Source organism: Lissotriton helveticus, chromosome 2_1 (genome assembly GCF_964261635.1).
Source record: "Lissotriton helveticus chromosome 2_1, aLisHel1.1, whole genome shotgun sequence".
Taxonomy (NCBI): Eukaryota; Metazoa; Chordata; class Amphibia; order Caudata; family Salamandridae; genus Lissotriton; species Lissotriton helveticus.
The window spans coordinates 285,290,804-285,309,281 of record NC_136059.1 but is presented as its reverse complement, the minus strand read 5'-3'; the positions used below and the strand labels follow the sequence as shown (position 1 = coordinate 285,309,281).

General features: G+C 48.4%; 1 protein-coding gene across 1 annotated transcript in view; it reads left to right on the top strand.

Moving 5' to 3' along the window:
• The first annotated feature begins 221 nt into the window (after window positions 1-221).
• Window positions 222-18,478, top strand: part of CCDC68 (coiled-coil domain containing 68) — a 219,396-nt gene continuing 201,139 nt past the window's right edge. Inside the window, exon 1 of the mRNA XM_078674823.1 lies at window positions 222-596. The gene's annotated coding sequence lies outside the window, so the exon portion shown is untranslated. The remainder of the gene's footprint in view (window positions 597-18,478) is intronic.

Here is an 18,478-nt window from a genome sequence, read left to right as displayed (position 1 = left end):
GTTCAATGCAGTGAATTTTGAAATCCTTACCTATTTCTAATTGTCGAACTTCATATCAACAGGCTACTGAGAACAGAGCAGCGGTGACAATGTCTGCCCGGCTGCAGCTAAGGAAGAAGCACGTGCAAACTGAGGACATCACATTTTGATGACTGAGGCAGCCACGAGCAGCACCTGCCCGAGGGAGACCCCGCCCACTCCTCCCGGAAACGTTCCATCCTGTGCCAGGCTCCGCCCCTCAGGGTCACCGGTCGGCTATGCCTCAAGGTAGGACTCCTGAGCCGGCCAGAAATAACACCGTGTCTGGGAGGCAGGCTTTCCAGGTGGAAGCTGTGACCAGGGATATTCGGGGAAGCCATTCACGGACTGTGCACGACCGCTTCACTCAGGGGAGGTGGGCAGGCAGCCAGGACTAGACGCGTCCTCGGCAGGAGGAGGACTGTTGGGACCTGCCCTCGCCGGCTCACCTGCAGGGCACTGGCTTCCATCTCTCTGCCTGGGATTGTTTCTCAGCTAATTAGAGCTGCTTTTGCCTGAGATGAGCATCGGCCGTGTGGGGCAGCCGCGCAGGGAGGCGAGGTGACGAGCAGCTGATGGTAAGTGTTGCAGTGCCAGGGACGGCTGGGCGTTTAAATGGACCCTCGCCTGGCAGAGAGAACTCCCAGGCAGCGGTCTGGGCACCTGGGTTCGAGGCAACCCCCGCCGCCCTCTGTACACAATAGTTGGTATTTAGGGCACCCCACCGCAGATCTAATTATCCTGTATAACGCACTGTAAGGTCCTGCAACCAAATATGGCAACATATTTTTTTCATGTTTGTGTGGTTTGGGAAATAATGCTTGACAGAATTAAACGTAAGGAATTGAAGAAAGAAATAGACACCACTTTAAATGTATGTAAGGGGGTGCATTTTTTTTTATTAAAAAAAAGATTGGCTTCAGGTGAGGTATGGTAACGTGTACCCGACCCCTCCGCACAAAAATACAATACAGTGGTTAACTGTCGCTTCTGTGCCACCCGTCGCCGCCCCACGACTGCTCGACCGGTTACCAAGAATTTCATATAATTCTCATTTTACATACCTTTGGCTCAACGAAAACAATACAGGGGATTGTTTTACTTCCTCTCCAACTGTCAGAGATAGGCACCGAAACTCCCATGTCAGAGTTTACAGATCACAGGAAAAGCTTTAGAAATAAGTCCTTCGTTCCCAGAAGAGATTATTGCTGTACCATAGATGGGTGAAACGCAATGTTTATTCTCTCTAGACGGGGGAATTGATAAAATGTAGCAGAAGTTATACTGCTTCGCTTGCACCCTTGAAAATATATAAACTTAATTTTAGTCTTTCTCCGAAATGGAAACAAAAACAATGACCGTTTATTTGGTTTGGAGAACAAACATAACAAAAAACAAACCAGGCAAGTGTAGACCATCGTTACTTGTTTACCATCTTTCCAATAGAGCTATTTTTACTGTAACAATGTCATTCACTTTAACACGGTTTCATAAAATATTGAAATTGCAACTTGTACAAATCTAAGCTTCGATATTCGAGCTCTTTTGTGATCTTTTGCCAAAATTCTCTCTAAAGCACTTGTGTAAGGAACTGTGGTATCCGTGTGAGAAGAGTTAATTTAACACGTAACTTTACAATTCTTTATGAAAGGGCCATCCGGTGATGATGAAAAAATATTTATTGGAGCCCAGGCTGATGTCATAAAGTGTTTGTTTTTTGTGATTTTGTTGTTGTTGTGATGCGGCACTTGATAAAGACACGTGCATGGTACCTTTAAAAGCTCCAGAAGTCAGACGTGTACTGTTTAACTTCTTCCTTTACTAAACGCGGTTTGTTAAGTTGCGATTTTACTGTATTGTGCATTAGTACTGCCTCTAGTAATGGACATTGAAGTGTACACGGGCATCTGCTTTGTACCAGATCCCTGAAGCAATAGTTTCAGTGAGACTGCATGTGTGCCTCCTAACTATGATGTTGTGTGCTTTAGGTTGGAAGAGAAGTGAGGCCCAGCTCACAGGGGGTTCAAATAGGTACAGCGTAACACACTTGTTTCAATAAGGAATATATTTATATTCACTGAAAAAGCAAAGGTTAAAGTAACGTTGTAGTTGAGATAAATGTTCAGTAACAACTTTATTGTTTTGAACTCTAAAAACTATATAGAAATTCACCAGTTAAAGTTGGTTTTCTCAAGTAACTCTAATTCATGCCCTAAGGTAACTATAACTCACACCCTTGCCATGCACAATTTTCTCTTCAATAATTTCATTGCAAATCTTGAAGTGATACAATCGATGATGTCATGAGTGATGTAATAGGTGGGGTAATTAGCTGTGCATGGCGAGAGTGCCAGTTATATTTATCTTGGGGCATGAGTTATACACACTTGAAATACATATAATTGGTGCATTTCTGTGTTCTTTAGAGTTTAAAACACTACGTCGTTACTGAACATTTCACCTAACTAGAACCTTATGCTTACTTTTCAGCAAATTTCTAGTTTTAATTTTTTTTTAACATAAAGTTTTATTTTATTACCATACGTGAAGCCAACCCTCATCCGCGCATGGCCTTTGGTTTGCTGCAGGCAGCCAACCCCAATCTGTAGAAGGGTGTAGAGTAGAATGCTTTAAAGAGTCGTACACTGGAGTGGCGTACACTGGAGTGGCATGCATTGGGTAGAGCGGCTGCAGGCAGCCAACCCCACACTGCGCACAGCCTTTAGCCATGCATGGTGAGAGGTTGGCCACCGGGACTGGCCTGCAGCCTGGCCCTGTGGTCAACCCACCCGAAGGTAGTCAACCGCATACCGCGCACATCCTTTAGCCTGCATGTCAGATATTGCCTTTGGGCCCCTGGGATCCCCATCCCCAAAACACTTATGTTAAAGAGAGGGGCATGCACCCCCTCCCCAATGCTTAATAAGCCACGGGAACCCCTTCACAAGGGCCAAATTCCATTAAAAAGGAGAGGGGGCCATGTGCCCACCCTTTCGGAGCCTCATTAAGGCCAGGGACCCCATCCCCCGGGGCCAAATTCAATTAAAAAAGGAGAGGGGTCTCCGTGCCCCCCTCCCAGAGCCTCATTAGTCCCTGGGGACCCCATCCCTCAGGTTTGTAGGTATTTTAAAATGGGATGTGCAGTCGGCCCTCTCTCTGAGCTTTCGTAGGCCTTTGGGACCCCGTGAGTCCCAAGCCAAACGATGCCTGCCCCCACTTCCTAGTTGATGTGGTGGCAGCCAATCCGACATCATAATGTGGTCTGTCGTCTCTGCGGATCTCATCTGCAATGTGAAATATACAACTTGTTTTTAGCATAGTTGCTCAAAAACGTATGGAATGTGTAGTTTTTTGTTTTGTATAAAAATAATAAATTACGTTTTCCTACCTTTAATTTATTCTCAGCCTTATATTTTTCTCATTGAATTTCTATTTTTTTATCCTAAATTCTTTTTAATTATATATTTTTTATCCTAAATTCTTTTTAATTATATAATGGTATTTTGGTATTAACGCTTTTATATAAATATTTTTTTACATTTTAATACTACCACAGTAATTTCTTGTTAATTTCTCATGGAGTGGCATGGCGCACAGTGCTGTAGAGTTGCTTGAAGTGGTGTGAAGTAGAGTAGAGTAGCTCTGTGTGGAGTCGGGTCGCTGACCGCAGTTGGCGTAGATTAGAGCGGTGGATAGTACAGTGCAGTAGAGTTGCAAAGTAGAGTGCAGTGGTGTAGCATGGCATATAGTTTACTGGGGTACAGTATAGTGCAGTAGATTGGTGTGCAGTGGCATATAAAGCAGTGGCGAAGAGTAGAGTGGCATACAGTAGTAGTGAATGATTAGTACCACGCTAGCGCTTGGGTGTGGAGCGTTTTTGCACTATTGAGGACGTTTTTAAAATTGTGTGTCTTTAACCTGTGGGTTATTTTACAAACTGTAAAGTGTATTTTAAAACTGCTGTTACCTTTGCCAGGCATAGCGCTGACTCCCCGGTCCACCGCAGCTATCTGATGCTGATTGAGTGGAGGGAGAAAGAGCGCTCCTACTTCCTGCTTGTCCCTCGGCGGGCGGCCATCTTTAGAGGGTGACGCTCTAGTCTTCCCTCCCTCCCTGACTATTTAGGGCTCTAAACACCGGTGCTCGTGCTGAATGATTAGTACCACGCTAGCGCTTGGGTGTGGAGCGTTTTTGCACTATTGAGGACGTTTTTAAAATTGTGTGTCTTTAACCTGTGGGTTATTTTACAAACTGTAAAGTGTATTTTAAAACTGCTGTTACCTTTGCCAGGCATAGCGCTGACTCCCCGGTCCACCGCAGCTATCTGATGCTGATTGAGTGGAGGGAGAAAGAGCGCTCCTACTTCCTGCTTGTCCCTCGGCGGGCGGCCATCTTTAGAGGGTGACGCTCTAGTCTTCCCTCACCTCCCAATCTACTTATTTCGCTGCCCCCTCGCGCAGCGGTAACGCGCAGCGGGAGCGCCTTCATAGCGCCTAAGAGGCGCCAAAGAGAAGCCAGTCTGCGCCAGTCCGCGTCCTGACGCGTTTGGCGTGTACTGGCCTGGATTTACATCATGGTAGGTACTCACTCCTACGACTCTTCTTTGCTTCTCTCCTTACGCCCTCCCATCAAGTCGCCCTGTAAACACTCATTTTTTCCTACTAATACTGATTATCATTGTAAGGTCTGCAACTGGCGTCCCCTTCCTTTACTCTGCTGTCATCTGTCCTCTGGACACAAATGGAGAATGTTTCTCCTTAATTGTCGGTCTTTACCGAAACACTTCACCCAATTGTACATGTTGATTGAAGAACTTAACCCTGACGCCCTGTTTTTAACAGAAACCTGGCTTCAGCTAGATAAAGACCCTACGGTAGTATGGGTCACTCCCCAAGGGTACACATTAAAACGATCAGACCGCCAGACTGGGAGAGGTGGTGGACTGGCTATTATATACAGGGACGGTTACAAGTGCCGCGTCACTCCCACCACCACACCAGTTTGTGAGAGTCTCCACTTCTCGCTAGAACTTTCTCCCACTACTACCTTCTCGGGCATCCTAGCATACCGCCCACCCGGCCCCCTTAATAATTTTATTACCAAGATAACAGATCTTGTCGCAAGTGTCGTCTTGACCTCCCCTAATCTCACTTTGCTTGGCGATATTAATCTACATTTAGACGACCCCTACAATTCATCGGCTAACAATCTCTGTTCCAACCTGCAAGCCATGGATTTATGCCAGAAGGGCTTTCATGCTACGCACAACAAAGGTCATCTTCTTGACCACATTTACAGTAACATAGATAACTTCCTGGTGGAGACCCCAATTCCTCTACCCTGGACCGATCATTTTTTAATTCCCTTCTCTTGGGGTACTAACTCCCCCTCCCCCTCTCAGAATCTCACCAAGCATCGAGGTAGGAAATGGCCCTCTCTTTCCTTGCCTGACTGGGAAGTGGCCCTCGCCAAAAATCCACCTGCAAGGGCAACCAATCCTAGTAAGGCTACTAATAATTTCAATCATTGGATTTCCAGTACCCTCGACCAGGTCCTTCCCGAACATGCCTGCAACACTATAAGAAGACCTAAAGTTGCCCCATGGTATACACCTGCCCTTAGACTCAGGAAATTAACCTGCCGAAAACTTGAGAGAGCCTGGAGGCAGGAATATTCTCAACATAGGAAAGCGGAGTATAGGGCTGCCATAAAAATTTATAAAATGGAGATGAAAACAGCACAAGCTCTTTTTTATGAAGGGAAAATTAATGCGGCGGCGAATGCCCCCAGGGAAATCTTTACAATCGTTAAATCCCTTATTTCGCCTCCGGCTGAGCGTCCATCTGCTGAAGGCGCTCAAAACCGTTGTAATGATCTGGCCGTCTTTTTTTCTCAAAAGATTCAGGCCATTTACTCCTCATTTAACAACACTACGGACGATCCTAAATTCCTCATCACCTCTGATTCCTCTGTTCCCTGTAAGCTAGAGGATATCCCACTTCTCGACATCCCTGGACTAGACAAACTGATCTCTAAGATCACCTCTGGCTCTCCCAACGATCCAGCACCTCCTCAGACCCTCATCAAGGTCTTGGACGTCGTCCGTCCAGTCATCTTAGACGTCCTTAACGCGTCCATTTCTTCCAAATCTGTTCCACCATCTTGGAAATGTGCGATGGTGAAGGCTTTGTTAAAAAAACCCAACCTCGACCAGAGTAACTGGGCAAACTATCGCCCCATCTCTCTTCTTCCGTGGCTGAGTAAATTGCTTGAGAGGCACGTGAATAACATCCTGATGGACTATTTCGAGTCCAATAGCCTATTGCGTGCCTCTCAGACAGGTTTCCGTCCTCAGCACGGAACCGAAACCGCCCTCCTTGCGGTAACGGAAGAGGCGAGAGCCGTGCTGGATCGGGGAGGAAGGGTCGCCATCATTCTACTAGACCTTAGCGCCGCGTTCGACACGGTTAACCATGCCACGTTATTACATCGTTTGGCGGGCATGGGCGTGTCGGGCGCGGCCTTAGAATGGCTGACATCCTTCCTGGATGAGCGTTTTTTTCAAGTCTTTGAGGGTGAAGCGGTGTCTCCCAAACACCCACTTAGGTGCGGGGTCCCCCAGGGCTCTTCCCTAAGTCCCACCCTTTTTAATGCCTACATGGAACCTCTAGACAGGATAGTCCATCCCTTTGGTGTGCGTATTGTCACCTACGCGGACGACACCCAACTGGTGGTCTCTTTAGACCACTCTGAGGGATCGTCCCTCACCTTAGGCCCCTGTCTAGAAGCTGTCGCCAGATGGATGCAATCTTCTTGCTTAAAGCTTAATGGGGAGAAGACAGACATCATCTTATTGGGCAACCCTTCTCCCTCTGCCCTTGCATCCATCTGGCCACCATGTTTAGGCCCCCCCCCGTCCCCAAGTCCCAGATAAAGAGCCTTGGGATCTGGCTCGATAGAGCACTTGATTTTTCGGTCCAGGCTACTAAGACGGCCGCCACCTGTTTTGGGCTAATGAGGATGCTGCGGAGGGTGCTCCCTTTGCTCCCATTCCAGGCGAGGAGGGTCATGGTCCAGGCCTTGATACTCTCCCGCCTGGACTATGGGAATGCTCTTTATATGGGAGTCCCGACCTCCGTTACTCAGAAGCTCCAGGTCACACAAAACAGTGCGGCGCGCCTACTCTACAACATCCCCCGCTGGCAGTCAGCTAAGAACGCCCTAAGGGAACTCCATTGGCTCCCTGTGGTGGCAAGAGTGCAATTTAAAGCCATGTGTATTTTACACAAATCGTTCCATCGAACGGGCCCTGTAATTTTACATCCCATGGTTACGCCATATGTCCCGTCCCGTTCTCTTCGCTCTTGCACCCTCCAGCTGGCAACGTCCGTTAAAATCAAGAAAGCTCGTTGGGGAGGCCGCTCTTTCTCTCATACGGCGGCGAGACTTTGGAACTCCCTCCCGCTTTCTCTTCGGAAACACAACAACCACATGTCCTTCAGGAAGGCCCTGAAAACGCACCTGTTTGCTAACACCTGCTAATCTACCCCAAGCCCGCATTAAGTAATCATTCGCAAGCGCTGCGAGGCCTCCGGGTAGCTATGCGCTATACAAGTGCAATTTTCATTTCATTTCATAGAGTAGGCTGGAATGCAGTAAAGTGGCGTACAGTGCAGTGGGTTAGGGTGTTGCAGAGTAGATTTGACTATCATAGAGTGCCTTGGAGTAGTGTAGTGCGGAGAAGTGTGCTGTATGGTGGCTGTGTGTTTGCTGGAATACAGTGGTGTGAACTGTCATAGAGCAGACTGGTATTGATTAGAGTGCCGTAGAGTGGTGCAAAGTAAAGTCCAGTGGTGCATAGTGGAGTAGGGTAGTAAAGTAGAGTGGAGTAGTGTGTTATAGAGTGGAGTCAGGTGGCATGGAATGGCCTAGAGGGAGTTGCGTAGAGGGTCATAGAGTGGATTACAGTGTTGTGGAGTGGCAGAAAGTAGAGGGGTGTAGAGTAGAATGCTGTAGAGTGTCGTACAGTGGAGTGGTGTATAGCGGATTCACATGGATACGGTCGAGTGGCCTGTCGTAGAGTGTTGTGGTATATCATGGTGTGGTGTGTCATAGAGTGGAATGGTGTGTTGTAGAGTGGAATACAGTGGCATAGAGTGGGGGCATACAGCGAAGTGGCATGTTATATTGTGGGGTGGCGTGTCATAGTCACTTGAACCAAGTCACAAGAAAAAAGATGAAAAGAAAAGGGGACAGGGTCGAAACCCCTTGACCCCCTCTAGCCAAAAAAGCATTTAAAAAAAAAAAGTCTGCGGGAGTCATGCTGGTTCGTGACTCCAGACGGAAAAAAAATAAAAAACCCTTTAAGCACGGTCTCCCGCGCATCTTTAAATAAACTCTCCTGGGTGGGCCAGGTCCCAGGGGCAGTTTGAGTTAATGTGGGGGTGCCTATGCGGCTCTACTGTGCCCCGGGGACCACCACCACCTCCCTGGGGCTCTACCATTGTGATATGGGGGCCTCATGCACCCCCAGCTCCGACGACCACCATATCCCTGGACTTCAACATTTTAATGTAGGGAGGCCTCACTGACCTGGCCCTGGGGACCACCGCCTCCTTGGGGCTTTAACATTTTAATATGGGGGGGCCTCATGGACCCCATCCCCGGGGACCACCATCTCCACGGGGCTTTACCATTGTAATGTGGAGGGAGGCCTCATGGGCCCATCCGGCCCTGGGTAAGACCACCTCCTTGGGGCTTTAACATTTTAATATGGGGAGGCTTCACTCACCCCCCGCTTCCCTTCCCCCCCCCCCCCCCCCCCCCGGCCCCAGGGACCACCACCATCCCGGGCCTCAACATTTTAATGTGAAGGACCTCACTGACCCGGTCCGGGGACCATCACCTTCCCAGGGCTTTAACATGATTATATGGGGGCCTAATGCCCCTGCTATGCCATAACAAACCAGTGCTCAGGTTTCAGAAAGAGAGCATTTTGCTCTTGCTTGCTGAAAGCAAAGCACTTTGCTTTTTACACACATGCTTTTTGCATGGCAGCTGGAGTCATAAAGGTGGCTTGGACAGCGGGGGTCTTCATGCTCCTCCTGCAGTCCCATTGATGAGTCTGTGCGCTAGAGAAACCCATTTTAAATGGGCATGTCACCGGGGCTGGATATGGCCGAGGAGCGGGGCCGTGAGGCCCTCTTTGTTTTTTAAATATATATAAAAATTATTAAAAAGGTAATTCCCTGGGGGATAGTGACCCTGGGGGATAGTGACCCTGGGGGATAGTGACCCTGGGGGATAGTGACCCTGGGGGATAGTGACCCTGGGGGATAGTGACCCTGGGGGATTGTGACCCTGGGGGATAGTGACCCAGGAGGGGTGCTGCTCAGTCCCCTTTCTTTTCTTTCTTTCTCTCTCTCAAAGGCTTTGATAGAAAAGCAGACATTTGAGGTGAGCAACTTTAGAGTGTCACTGGTGTTGAGTGCTCTATACTGGAGCTGCTATCCATCTAAAACTAGAAAACTACCCAGAGTTCCCTGCTTCCTTTTTTGCATCATTTATGCGTCACTCCATGCATGAAATGGTTTTGGTTTGAGATATATATATCAGAAACTTCCCTTTAGTGGTGTCCAGACGGTAATGCAAAGTCGTTGACACAGAGGGCTAGTAGAGGATGATAGGTGGGAAGAAGGGTTCAAACAAAGAGTTGACCTTTTCAAAGTTCAGAATCATTCTACTAGAATTAAGTGGATCTTGTCCCATACTTGGTTTTCTGCATCATTGCCATACTGCATAGGCAATAAGGCGCAATTCAAGAAAAAGGGAAGGGATGGGTTTAACTGGTGTCAGCAGTGGGGACATTTCACCTACCCAATAGGTAGCTCCAGTTTCATAGATGGTATCCTGATCAACAGTGATTTCTCACCCACTTCTCCAACCCCACCCCTGGCAAGAGAATATCTGCAGGAAGAGCGTCTTGTGTACTGTATCCTTTTTTTTAAAAACATTTTCCTATTTATTGTTCAATTCATAGCATATAATACAAAGTCAATAATTTAGACCACCAGAACAGAAATGAAATTGCACAATAAAAAAATTAATTGTTTTCAAACAGACATCTCCATGTGGTTGAGCATGGGTCCCCAAATCTGTACCCCCAATTTTTTCTTCTTCAATGATTTCAGACAATACAAACTATACTCCAAATTAAATATGTTGTAAAACTTCGCTCGCCACATCTCAAACGATGGGGCTTCAGGTTGGAGCCACCCTGAAGCAACACATAGTCGTGCTGCAGCAACTGCTATAAATACAAAATATCTAAATGAAGAGCAAGCCTGCCCTGTTTTGGTACCCTCCCCAATTTCTGTTAACATTACCTCTTTGGAGATATGAACATCTACCCCCGTAATCTCCGTTAAAATTTGCTCAATGTGATTTCTCAGCTGAGATAAGCCTACGCATTGGTACAATATATGTACAATATCCGCTTCTTCCCTATCTCATCTGAAACATTTCCCATTGTGTGCCCCCTCCCATTTCATCATTTTTACTGGGTTATGATATTAATTAAATAAAGTCTTATAATGTTCAGTTCGCAGACTCGTGGTCAGAAGAATTCTAGCAGCAGTATCAATTGATTGTTGCACGTATGTGTATTCAGTCACAAGCCATGCCCTCCACTTCCTATCCTGGTTGTCTATATCATCCGGCTGGGTTTCAATCAATATTCCATATAATATCCCTATCTTGGCTCTTTCTTTAACTGTCTCCACTACGGGATTAGGAGCTATCACTTATTACCTATAGCGTTTACATAGAAAATCTCGTATTTGTAAATATTTAAAACAATCGTTTTTTGGCAGTTTATACCGATCTGCTAAGTCAAAAAAGGAAGAAAGTACCCCACCACTATATATATCTCCTATTTGTTCTGATCCCCTTAACTCGCCAGCTTTGCATCCTTGCAACCCAAAAAATAGCCGGTAATATCGCTGTAGAGTTCAAAGGTGTATAATAACTTATCCGGGTTAATGATAACATCATACATATTGTTTTCCAAGCTTTATAAGCTGTAATCATGATTTTGAACAGTATTCTCTTAAAATAGCTAGGTTCCAAAAATTTAAATACAGCATTTCTGACCTGTGTCCCATCACCATTTGATGTATATTTGGTGCTTCTGCTAACTGTCCTTCCCCTCCAGTCTTGAGAAACCGCATATTTTGTAAAAGACATGCAAAATAATAAAATGTAAAATTCTTTACTGCCCATCCCCCTCACTCGAGTGGTAACATCATGTATTTCGAAGCTCAACGAGCTTTCTTTTGACCCCATATAAACCTGTCAGATAGAGATTGTAGCTTCGATGATAGCAAACGAGTCAACTCCAATGGGACTGCCCTAAAATATTATATAGCCTTTGGGAGGGTGCACCTTACATCTCCTTACCATCGATAAATGTAAACATTCAACTTTATCCAATTGTGGTTTGGCCGAAGAGACTATATCTCCCCAATTTACTTCTACTAGATCCTGAAGTGACATCCTAATTTTGATGCCCAAATACATAGATTCATCCGTAACCCGTCCTTCTCCAGGGCATGCTCTTTCAGAGCATAAAATCTGGGTTATGGATGCATTCAACTTGTATCCAGCCACTTCCCCAAATATCCGAGTTAAGTTCTCTATCTCTACCACTGCTTGCTCTGGATCAGATGTTGCTACCGCTATGTCATCGGCATATGCTAATACTCGCACTTGATATTGCCCACAGGTTATAGACTTTATCCTATTAGTTGTTTCCAACAGTGCTAACAATGGGTTAATATATATGGCAAATAGCAAGGGTGAGCAGGGACACCTCTGTCTTGTTCCCTTGCTAATATATATCGGGGCCGATTCTATGCCCATTATGCAAATTTTAGCCTGAGGAGATTTATACATGGTTTGTATAGCCCTACTATGTCGAGGCCCGAACCCCATTTTATTTTTATTTTAAAAAAAATCTTTTTATTGGCTTTTCTATACACAAGTAATTTGCCACATAGTTGACATCAATACATTTTCTATAATATAGGAATACCCCCAGGTAATCTGGCAGTTCACATTTATAGAATCAACACCATTTGGTATCCCTAAAAAAAGGGGAAAGGAAGTAAGTTTAGGCACTGTTATCTGTTTCAGAGTGTTGTTTACTGAGTCCATATTCTTATCCATGGCTTATGCACTTATCCATTACTGTCTATATATAAAGAGCCATCATGTACATTCCATTACAAACACGAAGAAAGAAAAAGGAATAGAAAAAATAGACAGAGCATTGTAACTACTCATGCCCCTAATGCCATCTAAAGGAAACTTACTTAAGCCACTAGAAAATAACAACTGCCAGGGGTCCGCGTGCTCCTATGACAAGGAGAAAATATGTGTTGATTTTTCTAGGCAGGAACAGGGGGGGCAAGGGGGAGGGGGCAGGGCTCCCAATTCCGTTAAGCAGGGGGGGGCAGGGTCCCCAATTACAAACTCCTTGTCAGTCTAGCCCTCCGACTCGGTCGAATCATTTCCTCCGGTCTGATCCAACACATGTCGAGCTTCCCAGGCCCGAAGAATGTCTCCCCATGGTTGCGCATATGGCCGGCACCGTTTAATAATCCTGTCTACCTCAATCAGGGCTCTTTCCTCCACTCTAGCCCAGCGAGAGAAATCCGTCTCCCATAGTGTCACCAGTGGTGGGTGTGCGGATTTCCAACCAAGCGCTATCCGTCGTTTGGCCAAGAGGAAGGCCAGGTCAGTAAACCTGCGTCCCAGCTTACGAGCTTTGGGTCTCGGAAAGAGGCCCAATAGACAGACCTCAGGAGTACACAACAGGGTACTGGACAACACCCCATTAACCATATCCACTATACTAACCCTATAAGCAGAGAGCTGCGGGCATGACCAAAGCATGTGATCAAAGTCTTCATCCTCTAGGAGGCATTTAGCGCAAGACAAATCTACTCTATTGTAGACTTCGTTTAGCCGGTGCGGGGTAAGTTGTGTTCGATGGAGTACATTAAATTGAAGGACTTTAAAGGCCGTATTCCTCTAGACTTTCCTGGAACCTTTCAGGAATTTCTGCCACTCCTTGTCCGTCAAGCTCCTATGTAATGTCCCCTCCCATCGATCCCGGAGGCGTGATAGTGAACCCGGGCTTAACTCCAGTATTGCGAGATACATCCAACGCACCAAGTGCCCTGACGAACCCAATGTCACTACCCCATTCAAAGCTGGATGGGTCTCCGGTTCTTCCGTGCCATCTCCCCACAGTTCCCGCATTGCCCCTCTTATTTTGTGGTAATTTAAGAATTGCCCCGCTGGGAGCTCGTGGTATTCTAAAAAGTTATCATGGGGTAGCAGTTCCTTCTCCTTATAGCAGTCTCCAACCGTCGATATTCCTACGTCCTCCCAACTGGCCAACTGGCACCGCGATAATGGTGGACCCAACCCTGCCTGGGGGATACCCATAAGTGGGAGGTTAGGGTTATAGAGCAATCTATCTCTGGAACGTGCTGTGCACCTATCCCAGCATTTAACTGCCACCGAGAGCAACGTGACCATATGTTGAAGTTTCTGGCGCCTGTTTAGGAGCCTAGGAAAGAGCTTAGTCTGTACAGCACCTGCGGGGATCAGCTACGTAACCAGGTCGCTGCCACCCAACCATCTGGCAAGACACTCTAACTCCGCCGCTAGATAGTAGGCTTCAAAGTCGGAGTCCCCGGCCCCCATCCACTAGCGGAAGTCGGACAGTCTGCAATGACACCCTATTGCGGCCGCCATCCCATACCAGGTCTCAAGAGTCCATCCAAAGTTTTAAACCACGATTGCGGTATGAGCACTGGGAGGTTGACAAAATAATACAACAGACTGGGCAGGACCACCATTTTGGACAATGCCACTCCCGCCATAATTGGCAGCTTAAGAGTACGCCGGAAGACCACATGCCCCTGAGAGTCCCCTCAAACAAATCAGTCTGTGCATGGTAGATCTGTATCCCCAGATATTTAAACGACACCGGCGCCCATTCTATGGAGGGCGGCAAGGACAGGGGCCTGTCCATTGCGGGGAACAGCGGGAACACAAAGGTTTTTTTCCCATTTACTCACAGGCCCGAATAGGTAGCAAACTCACCTAGGATGGTTAAAACAGGGCGGACCCCTGCGTTCCATCTCTGAGATAGATCAAAACATCGTCCGCATATAGCGAGATAATATTATGAGCCCTGTCTAGGGTTATCCCCAGATCTGCTCCCACTCTCTGGATCCGTGCCGCCAGAGGCTTCATTGCCAGACCAAAGAGCAATGGCGACAGGGGCATCCCTGTCTGGTCCCTCTATGAATGCGAAACAGTCGTCCCTGTGCGCACTCTGGCAGTGGGCGTCCCATAAAGGATACAAACCCACTGCAACCATTCTTCTCCCAACTTCATCATACCCATCACAGCCAATAGAAAGTCCCATCGGAGGGTGTCAAATGCTTTTTCGAAATTAACCGCCACCACCACTGCCTCAGGATAGTCCTGCAGATCTGAGTGAAACATGACATGATACCACCTCCTTATGTTATTGGACATTGAGTATGAGGGGATAAAACCGTTCTGATCTATATGGAGCAGGTGATGCATATGGGGGAGGAGTCTCCGGGCCAATGCCTTACTCAAAATGTTAAAATCCCTGCTTAACTTAGAAAGAGGATGGAATTCAGTTAAAGGAGTGTGTATAGTCTTCGTCTTGGGAAAAGGAATGACCAACGCTTCACGTAGCGAGGGCGTTAACACCTTATCCTGGAACGCAAAGGCATAAACCTGTTCAAGCAGCGGAGCCAGTATGTCTATATAGGTGCTGTAAATCTCGGCCGGTAGGCTATCGGGCCCAGGTGTCTTTCCCTGGGCCATGTCCTGGACCGCTGCGCTAATCTCGCCTGCGTGAACTGGGAGGCCTAATGGGTCCCTGAAGGCCCGATCCAGTTGTGTCAAGGGTTGTTCCGTCAGCAGGTATATCCGCAATGCTTCCTCCTGGGGGAGCCCCAGGGCGTCATAAAGCATTTCGTAATATCCCCTAAATGCATCATTGATAGCCCTCGGGGAGGAAAGCGTGCAACCTTGCAGATCCGTAACACTCATAATTGGCGCGCCCCTGCTATCTGATTTTGATTAACCAAGCCAAGAGCTTCCCAGCCCTACCTCCCTACATATGTTGGGTTGCTTGATGCATGTTAAGATCAAGCTTCCTCAGCCTATCCCCAGTGGCAATGTACAGGCTTTTAACTTCAGCTAGCTGCCTATGGACCGCAACCTCCTCGGCAATCTCCCTGTCTAAGGTCAAAATCCTTGATTCCAAGTCCTCCAGTTCCCGAGTCACCAAACGTCGAGTGCCTACAGTCTGACCCAAGCAGTGTCATCTAGTCACCACTTTAAACACCTCCCACTCCACCAGAGGCGACCTGGCGGTGCCCTGATTGTGTAAGAAATAGTCATTTACAGCTGCAGAGAGTACCTTACGGAACCCATCATCCTATAACAAAGAAGGGTCCAGTCGCCACTGTGGTTTTGGGGGCTTCTCAGGCAGCGGGTAAAAAACCAGGAGTAGGGGACTGTGGTCAGAAAGGGCCCTGCCAAGGTATCCAGCTCTAGACAACAGGGACGACAATGTGGACGAACAAAAAACACATGTCCATGCGGGTGTGTAGATCGTAGAGATGAGAATAATAGGAATACTCTCTACCGTCGGCATGGTGGAGACTCCAGACATCATGAATAACCCACCTAGAGGCCCAGCCCCGAAACCCTCTAGCCATTGAGGCAGCTGTGGTGCCCTGTAGCAGAAGTGTAGACCTATCCCACTGCACATCAAAAACACAATTGAAGTCACCCCCCAAGAGTAGATTCTCATGAGGGAGGCTCGCCAGAACACTGGAGAGACGATCCAGGAAGGATAGCTGGTCTCTGTTCGGGGCATATACACTACCTATCGTGACCTCTTTGCCCTTCAAAACGCCATTAATGACCACATATCTCCCCTCGGTGTCAATCACCTTCAAAATGAGCTGGAAAGGTACCCCCCGGTCTGAGCCACACCAAGGCTCTCCGGGAGAAGGCTGAGTATTCGGTTGCAAAAAGCTGCCCCCGCCATCTACCCCTCAAGTGAGCACCTGCGCCTCCATAAGGTGGGTTTCCTGCAGCAAAACCAAACCACATGTACCCCTCGTCGCTTAATGTAGTACAATATATTGTATCTCTTCGCGATGTTCCAAGTCCTAAATGTATACTCCCCAAGGCGACCATCAGACCCCGCAATGAGAAGTAAAGAATGTCCCCCCCAACCCCCACATCCCAACACCAAATTCGTAGCAACCCCGGTTCCCCCGGCATGCATCAACAACCCCAACAAACAAACACCCCATCCCGAGGGCGGCCTGACAACGGTCAGCTGCCCAAACTTATACACCATGGCAATTACTAGGTGCCTGGTGGTACCCTATACCAATATGGAAAGGTCCACGGCAGACAGCCCTAGAACCTACTGAGGGGGGCGCAGCGTGCACAAGAGGAAAGCGGGTACGCAAAAGGTCCATTCTCCTGCCACTGCTGCATCGGAGAGCCGCTCCAGCCCTCCCCCCGGTGCATCACCCCACAAAAGGAAAACCACATCAGAAACAATGCCGCCCAGAGACCCCAAGATGCCTGAGCACGGTTTTGAGGGGGGTAGGGGAGGGGGAAAAGGATAGCAAAAGCGAGACAGGGAAAGGGGGGGATCCCCCACCAGAATCACTCCCTAGCCCACAAGCTTGTCCGCCGTCGCGGGGTCACCTTCGGCATATCTTCATTCGTGGCCTGTGACGCATCAGTCCGTTTCTTCTTCTCCATATTTGGCCTCTGAGTCTTTCTCCGAAGAAGAAGCGCCCCTATCCTGCAGCAGGTGTGCCATGGCTGCCAGCGTTTCAGCCCTCTCTGTCGCCATCTGGGAAGGACTCGTACGTTTGGACTCCCTTCGATTCTTCCGGCGTCTGTCTCTTCTCCGGATGTTCTGATCCATACACCTGGCACGCAGCACGCATCTTGGGGGCACTTGCCCATTTATACGATTCGATCCAGTCCCAGACATGTTGTGGGTCCTCACAAAAAAACATTTTCCCGTCCAGCGTGATCTTATGCGGAGCAGGAAACATCTGCGAGTACTGGATTCCTTCCTCACGCAGTGCCATTTTTACCTCCATAAATGAAGAGCGACGATGTTGCACCTCCAGGGCATAGTCGGGAAATAGGGAGACTTTACTTTTCTCTACTGTAAAGGGACCATCTGAGCGGGCTTTCCTCAATAACAAGTCCCGATCTCAGAAATGGAGGAGCCTAGCCACCACCGCACGTGGGGGACGGCCCAGCACCAGCGGGCGGGCAGGCACCCGGTGGGCCCTCTCCAAGGTGTACAAAAGAGATACCCTGGGGCGCCACGACGTCTCTCTACCATGACCCCAGGTAGGTGACCATATTCTGCCCCTCCACTCTTTCCAGAAGGCCCACTACCCGCACATTGTTTCTCCTATTACGCCCTTCCGCATCTTCGGCCCTCTTTTCCAGGGTAGCGACCTTACTTGCCAGCTCGGCAACTTGAGCCGATAGCTTGTGGTGGTCAGGGGCCAGCACCTCCAGCTCCACCTCCGATTGTTTCACTCTGTCTGCGAGTTTGGCATGTTCGGCACGCCGCAGACCCTGGCCCGCCGCCACAGTGCTGATGTCCTGATGTAATGTCGCCTTAGTGTCTACAATGGCCTCCAGGATTTTGGCGAGGTGTTGTTGGACTGGGACCTCCCCAGGATCGTCCCCCACTTCCTTCGCAGCTGTCTCCGGTGGAATGGACTCCAGATCCGGTGGGGGTCCAGCTTGCTTTTCCCTCTGTTTACCCATGACGGGCAACCCAGGTTCGATCACCCTCGACCGGGTCCTTCTCTCCTTGGGCAGACACAACGCCTCCGCCAGAGTCACCGGTACTCACCACTCTAGGATCCGGTCATCCGGACAAGTCTCCGCTAGTGGGTGTCTCCCGCTAACTCCTCCGCGTCTTTAGTGGACCAGGCCGTCCCGGTCACCCCAGACCTGGTAGACGCAGCACAAGGGTCAACCCAATGCTGATAAATCTCAGTCTGGTAACAACACCAACTCAGCTGCTTGCAGCCACTGAAGGACACTGAAGCCTCTCCTGGGAGCGTCACACCACCCTTCACAAGCGCAGGGAGTGAACCAGCAGGCCTCGGGCTCCCACTTGAAGCAGCCCACCAACATGACCAACTCAGCCGTCGCGGGATCTTCACCGTCTAGCTCACACCAGCTTCACAAGGACCCCAAATGATATGGCGGACAAACTCCAAAGTCAGGGCCAGAGCCTCCAGTGCAGTCCCTGGTCGCTGTGCTCTCCGCCGCC